At 47.9% G+C, this 17,436-nt stretch overlaps 1 protein-coding gene across 1 annotated transcript in view; it reads right to left on the bottom strand.

The window, feature by feature from the left end:
• Nucleotides 1-16,927, bottom strand: part of LOC139061156 (uncharacterized) — a 98,198-nt gene extending 81,271 nt beyond the window's left edge. The window contains exon 1 of the mRNA XM_070540784.1: nucleotides 16,150-16,927. The gene's annotated coding sequence lies outside the window, so the exon portion shown is untranslated. The remainder of the gene's footprint in view (nucleotides 1-16,149) is intronic.
• Nucleotides 16,928-17,436: the final 509 nt, after the last annotated feature.

Raw genomic sequence — 17,436 nt, 5'->3', positions numbered from 1 at the left:
CTCAAAAAATTGTCTCTCGTCGCGGTACGCGGGGCATTCTAGTAATATGTGCTCAATTGTCTCTAAGTTGCGACAGTTATCACAGTATGGGTTAGTGGTAAGTCCTATGCGGTACAGATAATTGTTCGTATATGCCACGTTCAGTCGAAGACGATGGTACAATGTCTCTAAGTGTCGAGGAAGTGGTCGTGGAATTATCGGTCTCATTTCTGGGTCAATGTAACGTAGGAAGTTATCTTGGTGAAGCGGCAGATTCAAGATGCGGTTTTTTTCTTGATAGGCATATTTTTTTGCCATGGTTGAAGCATCGGCTTTTGTAAAATATGTTAATAATGTGTTAATAATAGGTTATGTGCAATTCGAAGGCGTGCCGAAAGGAAGGCTCTACGTACTAAGAATATCGAAGACCTCAGAATTTGTCGATGGGCACAAAGACATATACGACGTTACCTCACCAAACTGGACCGAAAAAGGTGTAGGGACTTTTGTGGGACACTGGACATACGACAACCGCTGAGCAAAATCTGGAGAGTCGTCAGAGGCATTCGCAAAGAGCCGCAACAGCTTTATCCTTTCATCGCCCTCTCATTACATGAGCGCGAATCCCTGAAAGAGGTGGCAGAGCAGTACTGCAGGCTCCTTTCCAACGGGGCACAACCTTTGCGGCAAATTGCAAGTCGTCAGCCTAGTCCACCTCGAGCTACCCTTCCTGACTTAGAATTACCATTCACCATCGAAGAGCTCACGGCAGCAATCAGCGACGTAAACAAGCGATCATCACCTGGCCATGACGGCGTGAGTTATGAAGCACTCGCAAATCTATGTCACACATCTCGCCTACGCCTTCTGAAGTACTACAACGCCTCATGGATAACTGGGGAGGTTCCTACGGAATGGAAGCTTGCGAAAGTCATTCCTATATTGAAACCATCGAAGCAGCCAACAAATTACGCCTCCTTCAGACCCATATCTCTGCTTAGCTGCGTAGGGAAGCTATTCGAAAAAATGATCTACAAACGACTAAATTGGTTCCTGGAAACTGCAAAAGTTTACCCGGAGGAAATGAATGGCTTCTGGCAAAATAGATCCGCAATTGATGTCATTGCCTTGGTCTCATCAATTGAAGAGGAATTGGTCTCTGGTAACATACCTACTGCATTATTTTTAGACATTAAGGCAGCATATGATTCGGTCTATCATACAGCAATACTTGACGCTTTGGAAACTCTTGGTCTTGGAGGACGGCTCTACGCATGGATTGCAGACTATCTTCAAGGACGCCAACTTTTCATGTGTACCCCGGATGGCCCCACGGTGCTTTATGCCGTCGAGAAGGGAGTGCCACAAGGAGCTGTGTTAAGCCCGGTATTATTTAATTTAGTCCTCATCCATCTGAAAAAAAACCTGCCCCCTGGCGTCAAAGTCACACTGTATGCGGACGACATCTGCATTTGGAGTGCGGCGCGTTCCCGCAGTACCACCCAACAACGCCTCCAGAGAGCGCTAGCAAATATATCGGCCGACCTAAATCCAACGGGTCTGAAATTGTCCCCCGATAAAAGCGTTGCCATGGCTTTCACGCAGAGGTGTATGGAAAAATACCCACTAGTGTTGGGTGGTCGCGCCCTTCCATACGTCAAGACGCAAAGGTTTCTTGGAGTGACGATTGACAGGAACCTCACACGGTCGCCCCAAGTGAAAAACCTGACTGAGAAGATTTCCTCGGCGTCGCACGTATTCCGATTTCTAGCCGGATCACAGTGGGGCAGCAGCTGTCGATCAATGGTGCTCCTCCATAAGGCCTACGTCGATGGAACACTCCGATATTACCTCCCGATCCTGCACAAAGTATCTCCCACAAGCAAGAGAAAACTCGAGGCAGCAAAAAACAACTGCCTTCGCGTATGTCTTGGCCTTCCGAAGGGGTCGTCCCGCTCAGGGACTGTAGCAGAAGCTGGATGCCTGCCTCTGGAAGTGCTATGTTCGCAGGAGACACTTCGGATACACCTCCGCCACGTCATTCAAACGAAGACTCACTTTTTAAAGGATATTTCCAGAACCCGTGCTACATCTAGCTTTGGGCAGGCCGTCGGAAGCATATCTATTTCGATTCCTGCTCAGGCGTCACAAATTATGCCGCGAAACATTTCACCATGGACACTGTCCCCACTGGAAATCGTGCCATACATACCTGGAATCAGTGCGAAAAAGAAAATGCCTCAAGCAGCGACTTATCAGATAGCTTTAGAATATATGCACAAAGAATACGCAGCCGCAACGCACATTTTCACAGATGGCTCTACAACTCCACATCGTTCATCATGCGGACTTTTTGTTCCCTCTACAGGACAACGATTCTCGTTTCGTCTTGAGCGAGCGACATCATCTACCTCAGCGGAGCTATATGGCATTAAGGAGGCCCTTGTGTATATACTTCGACAGCAGCCGCCAAAGACATGGGTGATATTCACAGACTCAAAAGAAGCCCTACAAGGTATATGGAACAGGCACAAGCGTTGCAATAATCAACCAGCAGCATTTGACATTGCTTATCTTCACCACAGGGCTAAGATTGCTGGGCATTGCATAAAGTTCCAGTGGATACCTGGCCATGCCGGCATTTCGGGAAATGATAGAGCGGACGAAGCTGCCAGAAATGGACTCCAATACCGCAAGTTCAGAAAAACACTAATTGCGCATATCGCTAACTGCGGACAACGCCTGCACCTATCCTCTTCGCTTCTTAACGGCAGCCGAGTCGATGCCCAGCACGCTTTTCGTGTGCACCGCCAGGGCCAAGTTTACCAGTTCCATGCCGCTGCCCAGTGACGGAGTGTGCGACTTCACTTTCTACGACTCGATGCACCATGACGGACTGAACACGCTGCTGGGACCTTACGACGAAAGCTTCGAGCATTTCCTGACCTTCGCTGGGAGGCACAGTCACACTCAGTACGGCGTCGGACTGAACCACGGGTGAGTTGCAGTGTCGTGCTTTTCCGGTATATCGACATCGTTAACGGGATCTCCAGTAGCACAAGCAGCACAGGGACACGCGCATACGTTATCGCTTGCATTGTAACTGTGCTTTCCTACGCGATCTTGAGCTTGTACTGCAAGGATACCTCGCGATGTCTGACATCTTTGAGAGAAGTATGACGCCGTTCTGACGCACGCATGCGCAGCCGGGCTGCGAAAACTTAAGGTACATATGCTTTCTACAACTCTTTGTTCCATTCTCCCCCCCCCCCCACATCTTTATTATTTTTTTGAGGTCGTTACTTTTGTCGTTATCGACAGTTGTTAAACCCTGGTATCAAAACGGTCACGTTGCAAGAGACGCAAATATGGCGGCTAAGTTTGAGAATTCATTTAAGGAGCCTGTTAAGCTAAACAAAATTAATAACGCAATTAACGAAGCGTAGTTGGAAGCCATTGACGTCGACACCTAGCCGCTGCCCCTTGTCGAGGAATTGCTCCAAATGTAAAACCATGCCTCATATTTTTTTTTTCTAAGGTGGGACTTAGCGTCCATGCACCCTCAGTTTAGGAAGTGAACCCAACCATCCTGCAACGCTACTTGCCACTTCCTTGCATGACGGCTGCTCCATCCACAATCTACTGCCTTCGTTTTGATGCTTGACTTTGGTACGACAGTCCTTTAAGCGCATTATTCTCAAGAAGAACGGCAGGTTGGGCGAGTTGCTGCTTTCCCGCAACCTTTAAGAACAGCGCTAAATTCGTACGCCGGACAACAGAATAGAAAATCGGACACAGACGTTGCTGACACAGAACTACGTTTATTGGGAAAAAGAAAAGACAATGGCTTTCTGAAGCATTACATCAAGCGTGCGCGCATGCTCGATGTGAATAAAAGCACTTCTCATTCGCAAAGCATTGCCGCGTGATCGCGTGTGAGATTAACACCATTGTTTAGCCCAGCTCAAAAAGCCCATTTCCGTCAAGGATAAGGCTACAGAAGGCTCACTAACGCACCAACTACATTTTCTTATTATGTAAATTCTTCCACCACTTTCCTTGTATTGCCATCAGTGTGCACAAACAGGATTTTTGTGTCCTCAAAGAACGGTTTACACTCGCATTCGAGGCAATGCTTTGACAGGCTTGTAGATTTCTTGTCGGAAGAATTCTGGGGCTCCGATAGCCCCACATTATTGCATCGGCCTGTCCGTACTATGTACGTAAGGCCACAGGGCAAAATGATTTGGCAAACAACAACAATCTCACAGGGCACGGGCTTTTTTCCATGGTTTATTCTACAGCCTGTGTTCTTCTCTATTCCTTCTCTCTTTCTCCGGACAGCTGCTCCCACCTTACCAATTTTATTAGGATCTGAAAACATGTTGGACACCATATCTGGCCCTTACTTATTTAAATCTGTGTGAGAAAGAATAAACGCAGGCCTTCAGCGCTACGTTTGTACTTCTTTCAACCGGGCTCCTACGCTGCTCCAAGTCACGTTTGGAGGGCTTTCACTTCCTTAGAATTTTGCCTGCACATGAGACAAGGTAAAGAACGCTGAGCTACCCGTCTTTAAATTTTCTTCGCGGCAAAGGCGCACAAACCCGAAGTCCCCTTCTGGGCAATCGTATCCGAGCAACACACTTTACAGATAGTTATATCTACGTACTTAAATAAACATCTGTCTACGCTTGTTGTGGCAGACGCGTTCCTGGTTCCTAATTCGGAGGAGATCGTAAACTTCCTAATGAAGGATAACCCAGGAGTATGTTGCGGTTTCAGCGTTGACGTAGATTTGTTGCTGTTCTTTCCTTCAACATAACACGCTCCTGCAGTACGTTCAGGAATGCACTGAGGAGGAAAATGATGAGCGTGTAATTCAAAGTGTATCAGGAATTAACACTGGATCCTTTCTAGAACTCCTGCCTTGCTACCTCGACAATATGTACGTTGTTTCGGAAGGCCAAATATACATGAAAAAGTCTGGTATGTGTATAGGTGCCAAAGTAGCCCCAATCCTAAGTAATATTTTTCTTAGCCGTGTTGAGAAAAGAGTGGGGAAACACTTGACCGCTGATTTTGTACGCAATTTTAGGTGCGTAGATTATTTTCTTGTGCTTATCGAATCCCTCGAACCTGAAAGTGTGCCACATGCTCTTGATGTTATTAAACAACGCGATTCTGGACTCAAATTGCCGCATGAATTTCCAAAACACAGCATACTGCAATGCCTAGATTTCAAGCTAAACTTCGAACAAGACCACCTGTGTTGACAGTAGTCCCCTAGGAGCGAGAAGCCCATGTTCAATTACAGGTCATGCCAGTCAAATGTTGTAAAAATGGGACACTAGCAAGCTGCATGGGTATGGCACTCAATAAGTCGTGTCGTCATGAGATGAACAGTAGTCTCGAGGCACAGGTGCATCGGTGCAGGGAGGCCGGTTTTAAGGATTCGGTCCTTATCTCATGTGCAGGCAAAATCCTCGGGAAGTGAAAGCCCTCCAAACACGACTTGGAGCAGCGTAGTAGCCCGGTTTAAAGGTGTAAAAAGTAGCGTTAATGCCCTATATTCATTCTCTCTCGCAGACTTAAAAAAGTAGGGGCCAGATATGGTGTCAAAATTTTGCTTTCAGCTCCTAATAAAGTTGGTAAGATGGGAGCAGCTGTCCAAAGAAAGAGAGAAGGAATAGGAAACAACACATGCTGCAGAATAAACCATGGAAAAAAAGGCCGTGCGCAGTAAGATTGCTGTTGTTTACCAAATCATTTTGTCCTGCATCCTTGCGCGCATAGGGCAGACATGCCAATGTATTAAAATGAGGTTATCGGAGCACCAGAATTCTTTACGCTAGAAATCTACAAACCTGGCAAAGCATTCTTTCGAATGCTAGCGTAAACCGTTCTTTGATGACACAAAAATCCTGTTTGTGCCCCCTGATAGCAATACAAGGGAAGTGGCGGAAGCATTTCACATAATGAGACAAGTTAGTGGGTGTGTTATCCAACCTTCCATAGCCTAATCTTTCAAGCGAATGGGCTCGTTGAACAGGGTTCAACAACGGTGTTAATCTCACCAGCGACCACGAGGCAATGTTTTGAGAATGACAAGTGCTTTTATTCACACCGAGCATGCGCGCACTCTTGATGTAAGGATTCCAAAAGTCATCGTGTTTTTTCCAAATAAACGCAGTTTTAAGTCAGCGCCGTGTGCATGCCATCCTCTATTCTGTTGTCCAGTGCGCGTCCTTTGCGCTTTTTTTAAACATCACGTGTTATTCTTTCTGTGGAGAGCTCGAACATTGTCTTGTCACGTGCATCGTCGTTAGTCGTTTTGAGAGATGATCTCTAACTAGTCGACAAAAAAAGAAAGTCCCATCGAAATGTTCTTGCAATGATTCTCTGACAACAGCGGAACCTCTGGAAGTGATTCCGTCGGCGACGCTGCTCATGAATTAAATGCAGACTACTGCGTTCTGTCTTAGCTGTCTTGGAGAGAAGCTGTGAGGCAGCTTCAACGCGGTGCCCCCCTGTACCATATATGAAGGCGCACGAGGATATAAGAAGTAGGCCTTTCGCAGCAGCTCCATTCCCCGTGCAGACACGTATCCGTGTGGCATCGCTTCTGCGCTGGCTGTGGTTCTGAGTTGCCTCCGTTAAGGCTTCAAACAACAGCTACTCACTGTAACGGCCGACAATGCCGCGTGCGACGTCTGCGGCTACGAAGAGAAGGCGGGCTACACTTATCGTGTCACTGTACTCAATATGCGGTTAACGGTAATAACCACTGAACCGTGGGCTCACGTTACTGAGTAACTGTTCACGGTCTGTGCAGGCGTTACTGGAACACCGAGTTCAACGCTCGGTAGCGAACGAAGCAGTGAAGGAACTTTGGTGATTCTGTTAAGAACAACTAGCCTCTGCGAGTTCCCTTGATTACTGGAGAGAAAGAGAGAGAGAGAAAGAGAGCGGTGGAAGAGGCGCTCTTTTCTACACCCTTTTAGGGAAGCACGGATGATCGCCTTGAGGCAGACATGTGCGCAGTGAGGCCAATAGCACTGCCCACACGCGTACACACATCCACTGCACCTTTCCTTCATCATCTCTCTCTCCATGTTATTCCCTGCTCCCCTCTTTCAGCATAGGGAAGTAAAATAAACACTTCGCTGAGTAACATCCCTACCTTCCCTCTTCATTTCCTCTTCCTCTACAATTTACTAAACGATCATGTCTTCGCATTGAGCGACTGCTCGCTATGCGAAAGCACTGACGCATATGATGGCTCGGCCGTTCATGTATTTGTTACACAGCCCTCCTCTAAGCCTTGGAAACCGGTGCATTGTACGCAGGACGTCGGGGGAGATCCCCAAAATTTTCACTGGCCATACTTTTCACTTCGGCGTCATTAACACACCAGCGTGGACGACAACTAACGATTTGAAGAATATCCTGAAAGTGTTGAAGGTATGCTTATTGAAGACTCCTATTAAGGAAACCGCCGACTCCATCCTTATATCTGTGGAACACATACACACAGAGAAAGTTCGGGGACACAGAAATATTGCCGACGCTTTAGTTAAGCGGAGTTGCTGCCTAGTAGCGAGTACAACGGAGGCCTTGAACGTATCATGGTTTGAGAGGCAGCATGCGCATACGCACTTATCGATATTCGAATCCATTCTATACGCAAAGAAACGTTTACTTCCTCATTATGTTGCAGCCGTGGATAGGCCAAGGCGAGCTTTCTGATTCTCTCTCTCTCTCTCTCTCTCTCTCTCTCTCTCTTTTTTGCGAGGCATCCAGCGGTGCGCCTTCTGCGCTGTGATTGGTTGGCTTATTCGGTGACAGAACAGCCACGCAGCCCCCACGGTCACGAAACCAGGCGAGGTTCGCATGAAAACGTTCGCTTTTGAAAGACACTACATTGTGACGTCAGCATATAGACGAACATATCATAGAGAAACACATTCAACAAGAGCGGACACTCCCATAGAGCCCAGCTGCCGAATTGACTGTAGCGCACCAAACCGCCGGCATTAATTCTTGAGCCTAACTTCCGGTTTCGGTTTCGCGCGCGTGCGTTTTGAACGCTAGCAGGCACGCTTTAAGCCGGCTGCGTTGATCGGCGCGGCATTTTTTGTTTCTTTTTTGCTTCTACTGCTCCACCGCGCCTGGTCTTGGTGCGGAATCGTTTTATTACTTAGTAAAAAAGATTCCAAACGACGTTTACAAGCCTTCGTCGAGTTTGTGCCACGTGCAATGTCATAAATTAGACGCAAGACGCCTTGCGCAATGAGAAAATGTTTATTTTGCTCTATAAAATGGCCCGTCGTGGGCTTTTTGTGCATTCATCGGACGTAGTGGAAACAGGTGAGCAGCAGTAGTTCCCGTACGAAGCTCCACCAGACGGCATCAGCTTAAACAAAGTAAATTACAAGCATGTGTCTTTTCGGTATTAAGGCCTTATAGGGATATGGCGTGTAGAGGCTTAACGTGCGTAATTGTCGAATGGGCGGCATTACAAACAAAAGCAACTCGCTTTTACATACATGGCGTAGAAGGTACCGACTCATCTCAAACACTACCATAAAATACGAAGGAAACATCTGATTTCCAAGCATTCCCCCATTCCCTGGAATTATTTCCTGCACTTTAAGAGCACAAATGTAGGGGCGACAGTGAGTTTCCAAAACAAACTCGGCCTCAGCCGACGCGACGGTACGCTGCGTACACAGAAATACCCATAACACAGGCTACTGCCAGACCATGCTAGGCACTCGCCGAATGCCTTCTACTCGCACTCAAGACAAATGCGTGAATGGAAAGCCCGTCTTCAGTCGTTCAGAAAACAGAATTTTCGAGTTACAAATTCCTGGTTTTTGAGCTCTTCGGCGTTATCGTTTGAGAATTTTGCCGGCGCAAGCAACACACTCCCGTGTTATATCACTCTTGGCTATCACTCGTCGCGTTTTCGACAAGCGTGAGTACCGAAAGAAGGTATATATGGTATTTGGGAGGGAGGGAGCCATAAACATTGTCACAAACTTGTCCCATTAGGATTCAGTACACGCGTAACTTTGTCACCACGGCCGAGCTGCTTATTGCTACCAGCGTCACAAAGCCGGGTGCGGCGAGCGTGCCCAAAAACTACCAAAATAACTTACAACGACGTTGGAGCCCATAGGAAGCGTCGCAAACATCTCCCAGCACGAGTAAACTCAAAGTAACTGCGCCAGGACGGCCGAGCTGTATTTCGCTAAGTGCGTCACAAGACTCGGTATACGTGCCGTAAGCATAAGTTGCTTGAAATGCGTCGCAGACTGCCAAACAAAATTTCTCTCCTTGCCGTAGTCCAACAGGGCAGTGGTGCCATGTCGAAGTGCAGAAGGAACGCTAGAACACGCCGGGGGCCCAGTAAGCCAGGGTACATCAAAAAAAAGAAAGAAAAAAGAACAGACCGGTCGCTGAACAGGCGAACATCACATGCGCAGCCGGCCTCGCTCGCTTCAGTGGCGTGGCTTGCGCATGACGCATGCATCTGGCTGATGTGGCGTGCCGCTAGCCTGTTGCTAGGCAACGCAAGAAATATAAGTCGCAATGTACGAGTTGATTTGTACGCAATACCTTTTAGATTTAGCGGGAAATGATAGTAAAAAAATATAAATGTCTTAGCTTCGTTTCGCATTCTTTCTTTTTTTTTCGATGCTCGCGGCAGCTAAGCGATGGCATTAATACTAGCGTGACGTATTTCCTATTGCCATTTTCGGCCGAGTGTTCCCGCTTGTTGAAAATTTCCGGTACGCCGGTAACACCACTGTTCATTGCCATTGGAGCCGACCCTCATTCGTTTCCATGCAGGACTCTCTCATTTCAGCATCAACAGTTGCACAAGGTTTTTCTGCAAATTTTCTTGAACAGAGCAATCAAAAATGTAAAAATATATTATTCTTCAAGTCACGAGACATTATTTGGAAATATGCACCGAAACTTATTTCAAAGATTTTACCACAGGTTACCAAAGTCTGCTTGAAGCCTCATAATTACCTCTGTATGCATGAGCATTCCTTCGGAGCTGCACCTTATGCGTTTGTAGTTTTCGCAGGTTTCCGAAGCTCGATCCTAGTATTTTTGTCATTTTAAATGGACACTAAAGGAAAATGTCCCCACAAAAATGGATAGGGAAGACCACAGTGGTCGTCGCCAGGCGAGGGCGGACGCCTTGCAACGCCACTACGGCAACAAACGCGGAGTCTTCTACGTGTATGTGGCCGGTCCATGCCGCGGGAGGTGGTATACGGCAGCGGTCATTCACGAGGAAAAGCAAGTAGATGGGCTCCCTTTCAAAGCCTCGGGCTCAACACAGGCAGAAGAAGTAGTTATTGCCCCAGCTGCCCTGACCCCCGGTCTCAATATATCATAACCGACTCGCGCGGGGCTAGTCGAAATTATGAAGCTGATTGGATTACCCCACTAGCGGAACGAATATTGGCGAACTACAGCAACGGGGGAATTGATCCTACCCCCCATTGTCTGGTCTGGACTCCGAGCCACCAGGGCCTAGCAGGGAATGAAGCGGCGAACATGGCGGCCCGAGCACTCATATACCGGGCGTCCCAGTTAGACCGCGAGTACCTGGAATCCGAAGGCATTTATCTTGTAACATTTAAAGATATCACGACCTTTTACAAAGATAGGCATCGCCAATACCCAACTCCTGCAAAAGGGCTTGGCAAGGCTAATGAACGGGTCTTGGTTCGACTTTTCACTAACACTTTATTGTGCCCGGCAATCTTGAAACATTTCGATTGTTCTTTCACTGGCGAGTGCCAATACTGTGGGGAGGTGGCTGACACCTACCACATGGTTTGGGCTTGTCAGCTAAACTCAGCGCTTCCCCTCAACCCTAACCCAACCCGAGAGGAGTAGGAGGCGACGCTGCTCGGTTGCTCGGACCTTCAGGCCCAAAAGGCCTTGGTCCAGAGGGCTAAGCTGGCAGCTCGTAACAATGTGTTCCCGGAATAGAGACTCCACCCACTGCGGAGCCCCATAAGGGCTCTACCTCTCTTCCTGTTTTGAATAAAAGCTTTCAAACAAGCAAGCAAGCAAAGGAAAATGTCGACCTTGAATGAAAGATTAGGTTTCAGTATATACGAATTCGTAATTCGTAGTGAGAACAGAGCTCTTGTAATGTAGAAGAATATGCGAATCCCACGCACTGTGCACGATTATTATAGTCTCGACCAATCACTGTAACTAAAAGTACTAGCAAAGCTTCCACGACGCGACACAACACTGCTGTGTCTGCTGTGCACATGGGTAGGAGCAGCATTCACGAACTCCTACAACTATCGTATTGGAATGGCGGGCCCACCAATGTGGCTAAGTGCAAGTGTGAAGAGACCATCAATTATCTGCTGTGTCACTGTTCTCGCTTCCGTAATCTACGGCAGACTCTCGAGTGTGCCTTCGATAGACTGGAAGATAGGCCACCTACAGAAGCAATGGTCTTGGAAGCCTGGGAGGGGGTGGGGGCGATATTCTGTAAGAGTCCACCTAGTGGACCGTCCATTTCGGCCCCTCCTGATGGGATGCAGCTGTAAGAGAGGAGGAGACGAACGGCCCTAGCCAAACAACAGCGGCCGAAATGGACAGTCCACTGGTAGACTCTTCCAGAATAAACCCCCTTGCCTCACAGTTCGTTAGCACAGAAAGCCATCCGAGTGCTTCTTCAGTACATGAAGGCTGAGTGACCGACTGCAGATATGCTTCACCTAACTTAGTGCACGTGAAAGTGCCATATAGGCTCGCGTCTTCTCTTTCTCTCTCTCTTTCACTCCCCATCCCTCTCCCCATGTGTAGAGTATCAAACTGGACTCAGTCTATAAAGTCCCTACCTTTCCTTCCTCCCTTCTCTCCCTCTCTCTCTGAAAACGACAAATGCAAGGTGATTAGAAACTGAAGTATGAGGGTCCCGCGCACTGCGGGAATCGATGCAAGGGAAGCTCTGCATGCTGTTTGCTTTGATTGACGATAATTAGCGGTGATGTTGGCGGCGAATGTGTAATTCCTTCAGCGTTTAGCCCAATACGAAAGTGGTAAGTTGGTGCCAAACGTTACCATGCGTGCACAACTGCTGACTGTCTGCGTAGTCCACAGAACACACAGGGAGACCTGTCTGTTGGAGGCGCTGTTGTGCATCATTGTTCATAATCTCAGAGAAAGTTTGAGCGTTATCATTGCTTCATATGGCACACCGCATCGTGGCAGAAGTGTGCAGGAAAAGATTCCCTTAACAATGGATAGTCAGCAAGTTGACAAATTACACGTTTGGCTGCTGGAAAGGAACGTTCGGACGTTTGACATAGGGACGCGGCAGCGCAGCGTGATTCGCCCCCAGGGCTACCGGCAGGGACGCCAGGTACAAGCGCTCTCTTCAGGCTATGAACAATCGTAATGCTTAGGCTATCACAGCACAGCCGACGACCTCCGCAGCCCGGCATCCATATTTTTGTCCCATAGGAAAGCAAGCAGAGCACATGTCATACGCACAGTCTGTGAAACGCTGCCGCAGCGGCACCGGTGTGGATGCGCAGAGGCGAGCGCCATCTGGGGGTATTGCGAGAAACCCAGCGGAGGGAAACCCACAACAGCAGCAGCAGCAGCGCCCGGAAAGTCGGGAGAAGCGGCAATGAAAGCTTCACTTTAAAAACTCGAAACCTGTTATTGCGACAAACTAACATGGCTCTTAGCAGCATGCTCTCAGTGCACGTTATAGAAGCATAGATCATCGAAATTATTCTGCAGCTTTTTTCGACGGTGTTGTTCATAGCCACCATATTGCTTTGGTACGCTATAAATGAATCAATGAATAATCAATCAATCAATCATTCAATCAATCAATTATCATCATCACCAATGAGGTCACTGAGACGATCATCTCCGACATTGAGTTCCCACACTTTTGCTCCACTACTTCCACGCACGGCGAACCATTTGAATCCTAAGCGGGAAGCTATAGCCTGGGTGCACGAAAAACAAACGCAGAGGAGTATCATAGCATTCGAAATGGGGTAACGTTTATAACCAGTAAAACTGGAGCATCGAGGATTATCGGTTCGTTTGCTGCACATCAGTGACTGCGAAAACACTAGAGCGAAGGATTAGGAAAAAACAATGCACGTGAAGTAGCGATAACATATCATTTAGAAAAAGAGCCCAGCATAAATGTACGAGATAAGTGGAAAATGACATTACGCTCCGTTTCATGTTAGGTGGCGAAGTCACACAGAACGGATATATAACAGCTCATTTAACAACCATATACACGGTGAATAGGAGGCGAATATGAACGAGACGGGAATGGTGGGCTAGAACTTGTGGCATGGACAATGCCTGGTGGGCAGTGCCATATAATTGTCTCGCCATCTTCATCTGGTGTTCTACAAAAAACGTAACAATGAATTGTAGCTCTATGATAGGTTCTGTCTTGACGGCATTGCAAGCATCCCTTGCGCTCATCTGGTTATCTCTTGCTGTAGAGACACATGCACGCAAAGATACATTCTTTGGGATGAGACTGTTTGTTTAATGTTACATGTCCTAGGCGCGTCCACGCATAGCCTAATCCATATATAAAAAACCTCCTGCAACAGCAAACTTTTTTTTCAGCTATTACCGTCATAAGAGGGTGTCGTCGCTGCAGCTACGGGGGTTGATTTCTTGGCCCTAGGAGCATAGTTGAGACAATCTTCTTCGTTTGGGCAAGGTATTGCAGTAGCTCGACTTCAAATAAAGATACTGTTAAAGCAAAGTTTCTTATAAACTGTTTCTGTATGAGAGGTAGGTTTTCCAATCGCTTGAAGAAAGCATACTTAAACGTACCGTACTTACTCCAAGCAAACGGGACCACGCTTGTAACGCGAGGGTCAACATTTCAGTCCGCGAAATAAAAATAAAATATTATTAATAAAACCGCGAATGTAACGCGAGATGAACGAAAAAAAATACAGAAACGGTACATTTATTCAAGGAATTGATTCGGAGACGAGGTCTCTTATCATCGTCCTCTCAGAAGGAGGCAGAGCTTCCCTTGAGCGATATTCTCGGGTGATAAGTTTGGGAGATACTATCATTTTTGCAAGATTTCGCGTGATTCGGCACCGAAAGCTTCCCCGACAAGTGTTTCTGGCGCTGTGACAAGCTCGTTATCAGTGCCAAGAGCGCCGTCGGCCGCATACTACGAGGGGTTCGGGGCCGAAACGAGCCAAGTCTCGCGAGAGCGAAACTATTTCCGAAAGTGATCGCCCGAATGAATGAATGAATGAATGAATGAATGAATGAATGAATGAATGAATGAATGAATGAATGAATGAATGAACGAACGTGTGATGTTTAGTGGCGCAAGGGCCAGGTATGGCCAAAGAGCGCCATGCCAGTGTTGATGAGTTTGCAGTGTTGTTGTGATTTCTATGAAGTTGATGCGGCGTGGCTGCAGCCTGAAATATACTGTCGCTACAAAGTGCGTAAAATCTATTTGTAATAAGATTACGGCGATGACAAATGACGAACAATGAGCGGTGATCGCCAGAGAATCAAGTTATCCGTGCCGTCGAGCACGTTTAAGACAGAGCATTTCTTTAAAGAACCGCACAATTTTATTCGGGGTCAGTACCAGACCACCACGAGGGCCTTCAGACCGGCCCCGCATCTGCCGAGGGCCTCCCATTGGCGCCGGCATTCGAGTTTCGTCAAACCATTGACGCCGAGCCGCGGCGGGGTTTCCCAGCTGCTGGACCACCAGAATTACTCGTCTCTCGAAGCGGCCGCGTCACCATGACGCTGCGAATGAACGTAGTCCGAGCGTGACAGGCCGCTGGGTAATGAAGCGGCGCAATCTTAACACCAGTCACAAGCACAGTGATAATGGCGTCGATTCTCCTCCCCCCCCCAAGAAAAACTGACTTCAGTTGACTTGTCTACGGATTGAATCGAGACGCAAAGGTGCAGGTTGCCAACGTAACGTCAAAAACCACAGAAGTGAGATTATTTGTTTTAAAATTGTAAATGTTCGCGTTATTCAAATGTAACGCGAGGGTCGAACTCAAGCAAAGAAAATAATGAAAAAAAGGAGAAACTGGCATTACAATCGAGGAAATACGGTAGGTACATGTTTCCCGCACAGAAGTTAATTCCACAGTTCGCTCCGTGAAATTGCTTCTCGGTAACTCCATAAATATGTTCACAAGAATATGTTCAATTTACTTTGATAAACCATGGTGGCAGATGAGGCGCTCAGCAAGGCGGGAATCAGCACTTGTACTGCCATTAAACCATAATTATGTGATTAACGTAGTTAACATATTTTACGTATAGTAATGCTGCTCCGATTCGTGTCGTCGTGTCAGTCAACTGACGTCTCATATTTCACAGTTCATAGCTGCTCTGCGTAATTGGTTTGGGTCTTGTGACTTTTTAAGCTCGTTCTCCAGAACTCTTGGGTCAGTCATGTAACAGATTTTTTTTCTCTGTCTCTCTCTCTCTCTCTAGGTAGTGTCCACGCTAACTGCGCATGGAAAAACGAAGGGTCCAAGGTCATACACCGCTTTCGCAGCCTCACTAAAAATGGCAGGCGCGATCAGTGAAGTGGCAACAATATTAAAGTAAGTGCTATGCACATTGGTTTTCTTTTTAATGACGGCGCAAACAAAAGAAAACGTGCAATTAGACATCGCGGTATATATAGGGACACTTCTTGGTTGTTGTTGTTGTTGTTTAGTTAAAGCCCGCCTGTTATTATTTCGGTTGAAAAAGTCCAAGCACAGCTACGCACTTACGAGTTGCGAATTCGAACGCGTTAATGTCCAATTGAACGCCGTTGAGTGGTTCTTCGAGATATGAACTCCTTCGGTTCAGTTCGGGTGAATACAACTTCCTAGCTCATCACCTGTGCTATTAAACATATATATACGTGCGTGCACTGCCCATTCTCTCGAGCCGGCAGAACTACCCTTCCCAGAGGGCAGGCAGCTACCCTCCCTATGCAGCCGGTTATCACTACAAGAAATTCGATCCATATTACCACCCTGCTACGTTATTTCGGTGAACCGACTGGTTGAAAGCATGCCGACCATCACGATCTTTTTTTACATTATGCCATCAGTCGCGTCTTACCTCTTGACGTAGTGAATGGTGAGAGATGTGCTTGCCAACTTGTCTCGCATCATAGCATTCACCATGCTGTCTGTAGCCACGACGGCAACAAGATGGTCGTTCCGCGTCGGAGGGACGTGCTCGCCGTAGAATAGCCACGCGCAGTCAGTCAGTCAGTCAGTCAGTGCAGAACGAGCGGCACAACATGGCGTACCCAGCTAGCACCACAGAGTCCCCAGTGCCAGGTGATAGGCGTCTATAGATTCACAGCAAAAGCGTTCCGTCTTGTCGACGACGAGCTCTCGAATACTCACTGCCGATCGGCACGTCAAATGACGCGCTTCCGCATGCCACAGCAAAGGACGCATTTCAGCCACGCCCTACAAACGAATACTCATCAGGCGACATCAAGCAGCGAGGTTAACAGTGGCCGAACTCCGAGCACATTCCCTGCTTCTATCTCCGCCGGGACACTTGATGCATGACGATGTGGAAAGTGTTGACGCGAATACTCTGTGACAGTGCCACAACGCGGGGTGTAGCAGCTGCCGGGCACTTTCCTCGCCATAATATGTATACCGCCTGCCACACGAAGCCGGAGATGCCGTTCCGCGAGTCCTCTCGTGTGGCGTAACTAAGCACCACCAAGTGATGATGTCATCGTTCACGTCGAGGGCACAAATTGTTCATGTTCGAGGACACCGTCACGAACGCCGGATCTCCACATGAAGGAGGCAACGCTGTAGAATGTTCTCGTGTCGTCGTGAACCGTCCTTCTTACACTCCTCTCCTGAGTCAATGCATACGGGAGCGAACCAAGCGAACGCTTGCCTCTACCGACTTCAATAAAGCAGGCATTATGGGCGGCGTATGTATTATCCCGCGACTCCGGCAATGGCGCGCACTTCCAGCTATAGAAACAAGCTGATAGCACCGTTTTCTGGTGACAGATAAGGCGGTTCCCGCCCCGAGATGAGTTCGCGTTTCGCGATGCTGGCGTTGTCCAACAAGAGTGTTGCTCATTCGTGCGCGTCGGCTTTAGCTCCCGCTTTGTCGGCGAGTGAATTGTTCGCGCCGCCGACTTGCGCAGTACTATCAGAGTCAGTCTTCAGGAACCTTACTGCGATATTTGCTGCGAGAAGGCCAAGCGCAGTACAGCACACAATGCGATGAATATCACGGTGGCGCTGCTGTCAGTCGGCGTGCTGCCAACGAGCGGAAGGGTTCTTTTTAGAGCGCAGCTCTTTGGCGTCCGTTCCTGGGTTTCGCGTCGTCGTCGGCGTTGTCGTCGGCCTCGTAACCAGCTCC

The sequence above is a fragment of the Dermacentor albipictus genome, chromosome 6 (genome assembly GCF_038994185.2).
Source record: "Dermacentor albipictus isolate Rhodes 1998 colony chromosome 6, USDA_Dalb.pri_finalv2, whole genome shotgun sequence".
NCBI lineage: Eukaryota > Metazoa > Arthropoda > Arachnida > Ixodida > Ixodidae > Dermacentor > Dermacentor albipictus.
This window is presented reverse-complemented; position numbering and strand designations above follow the sequence as displayed.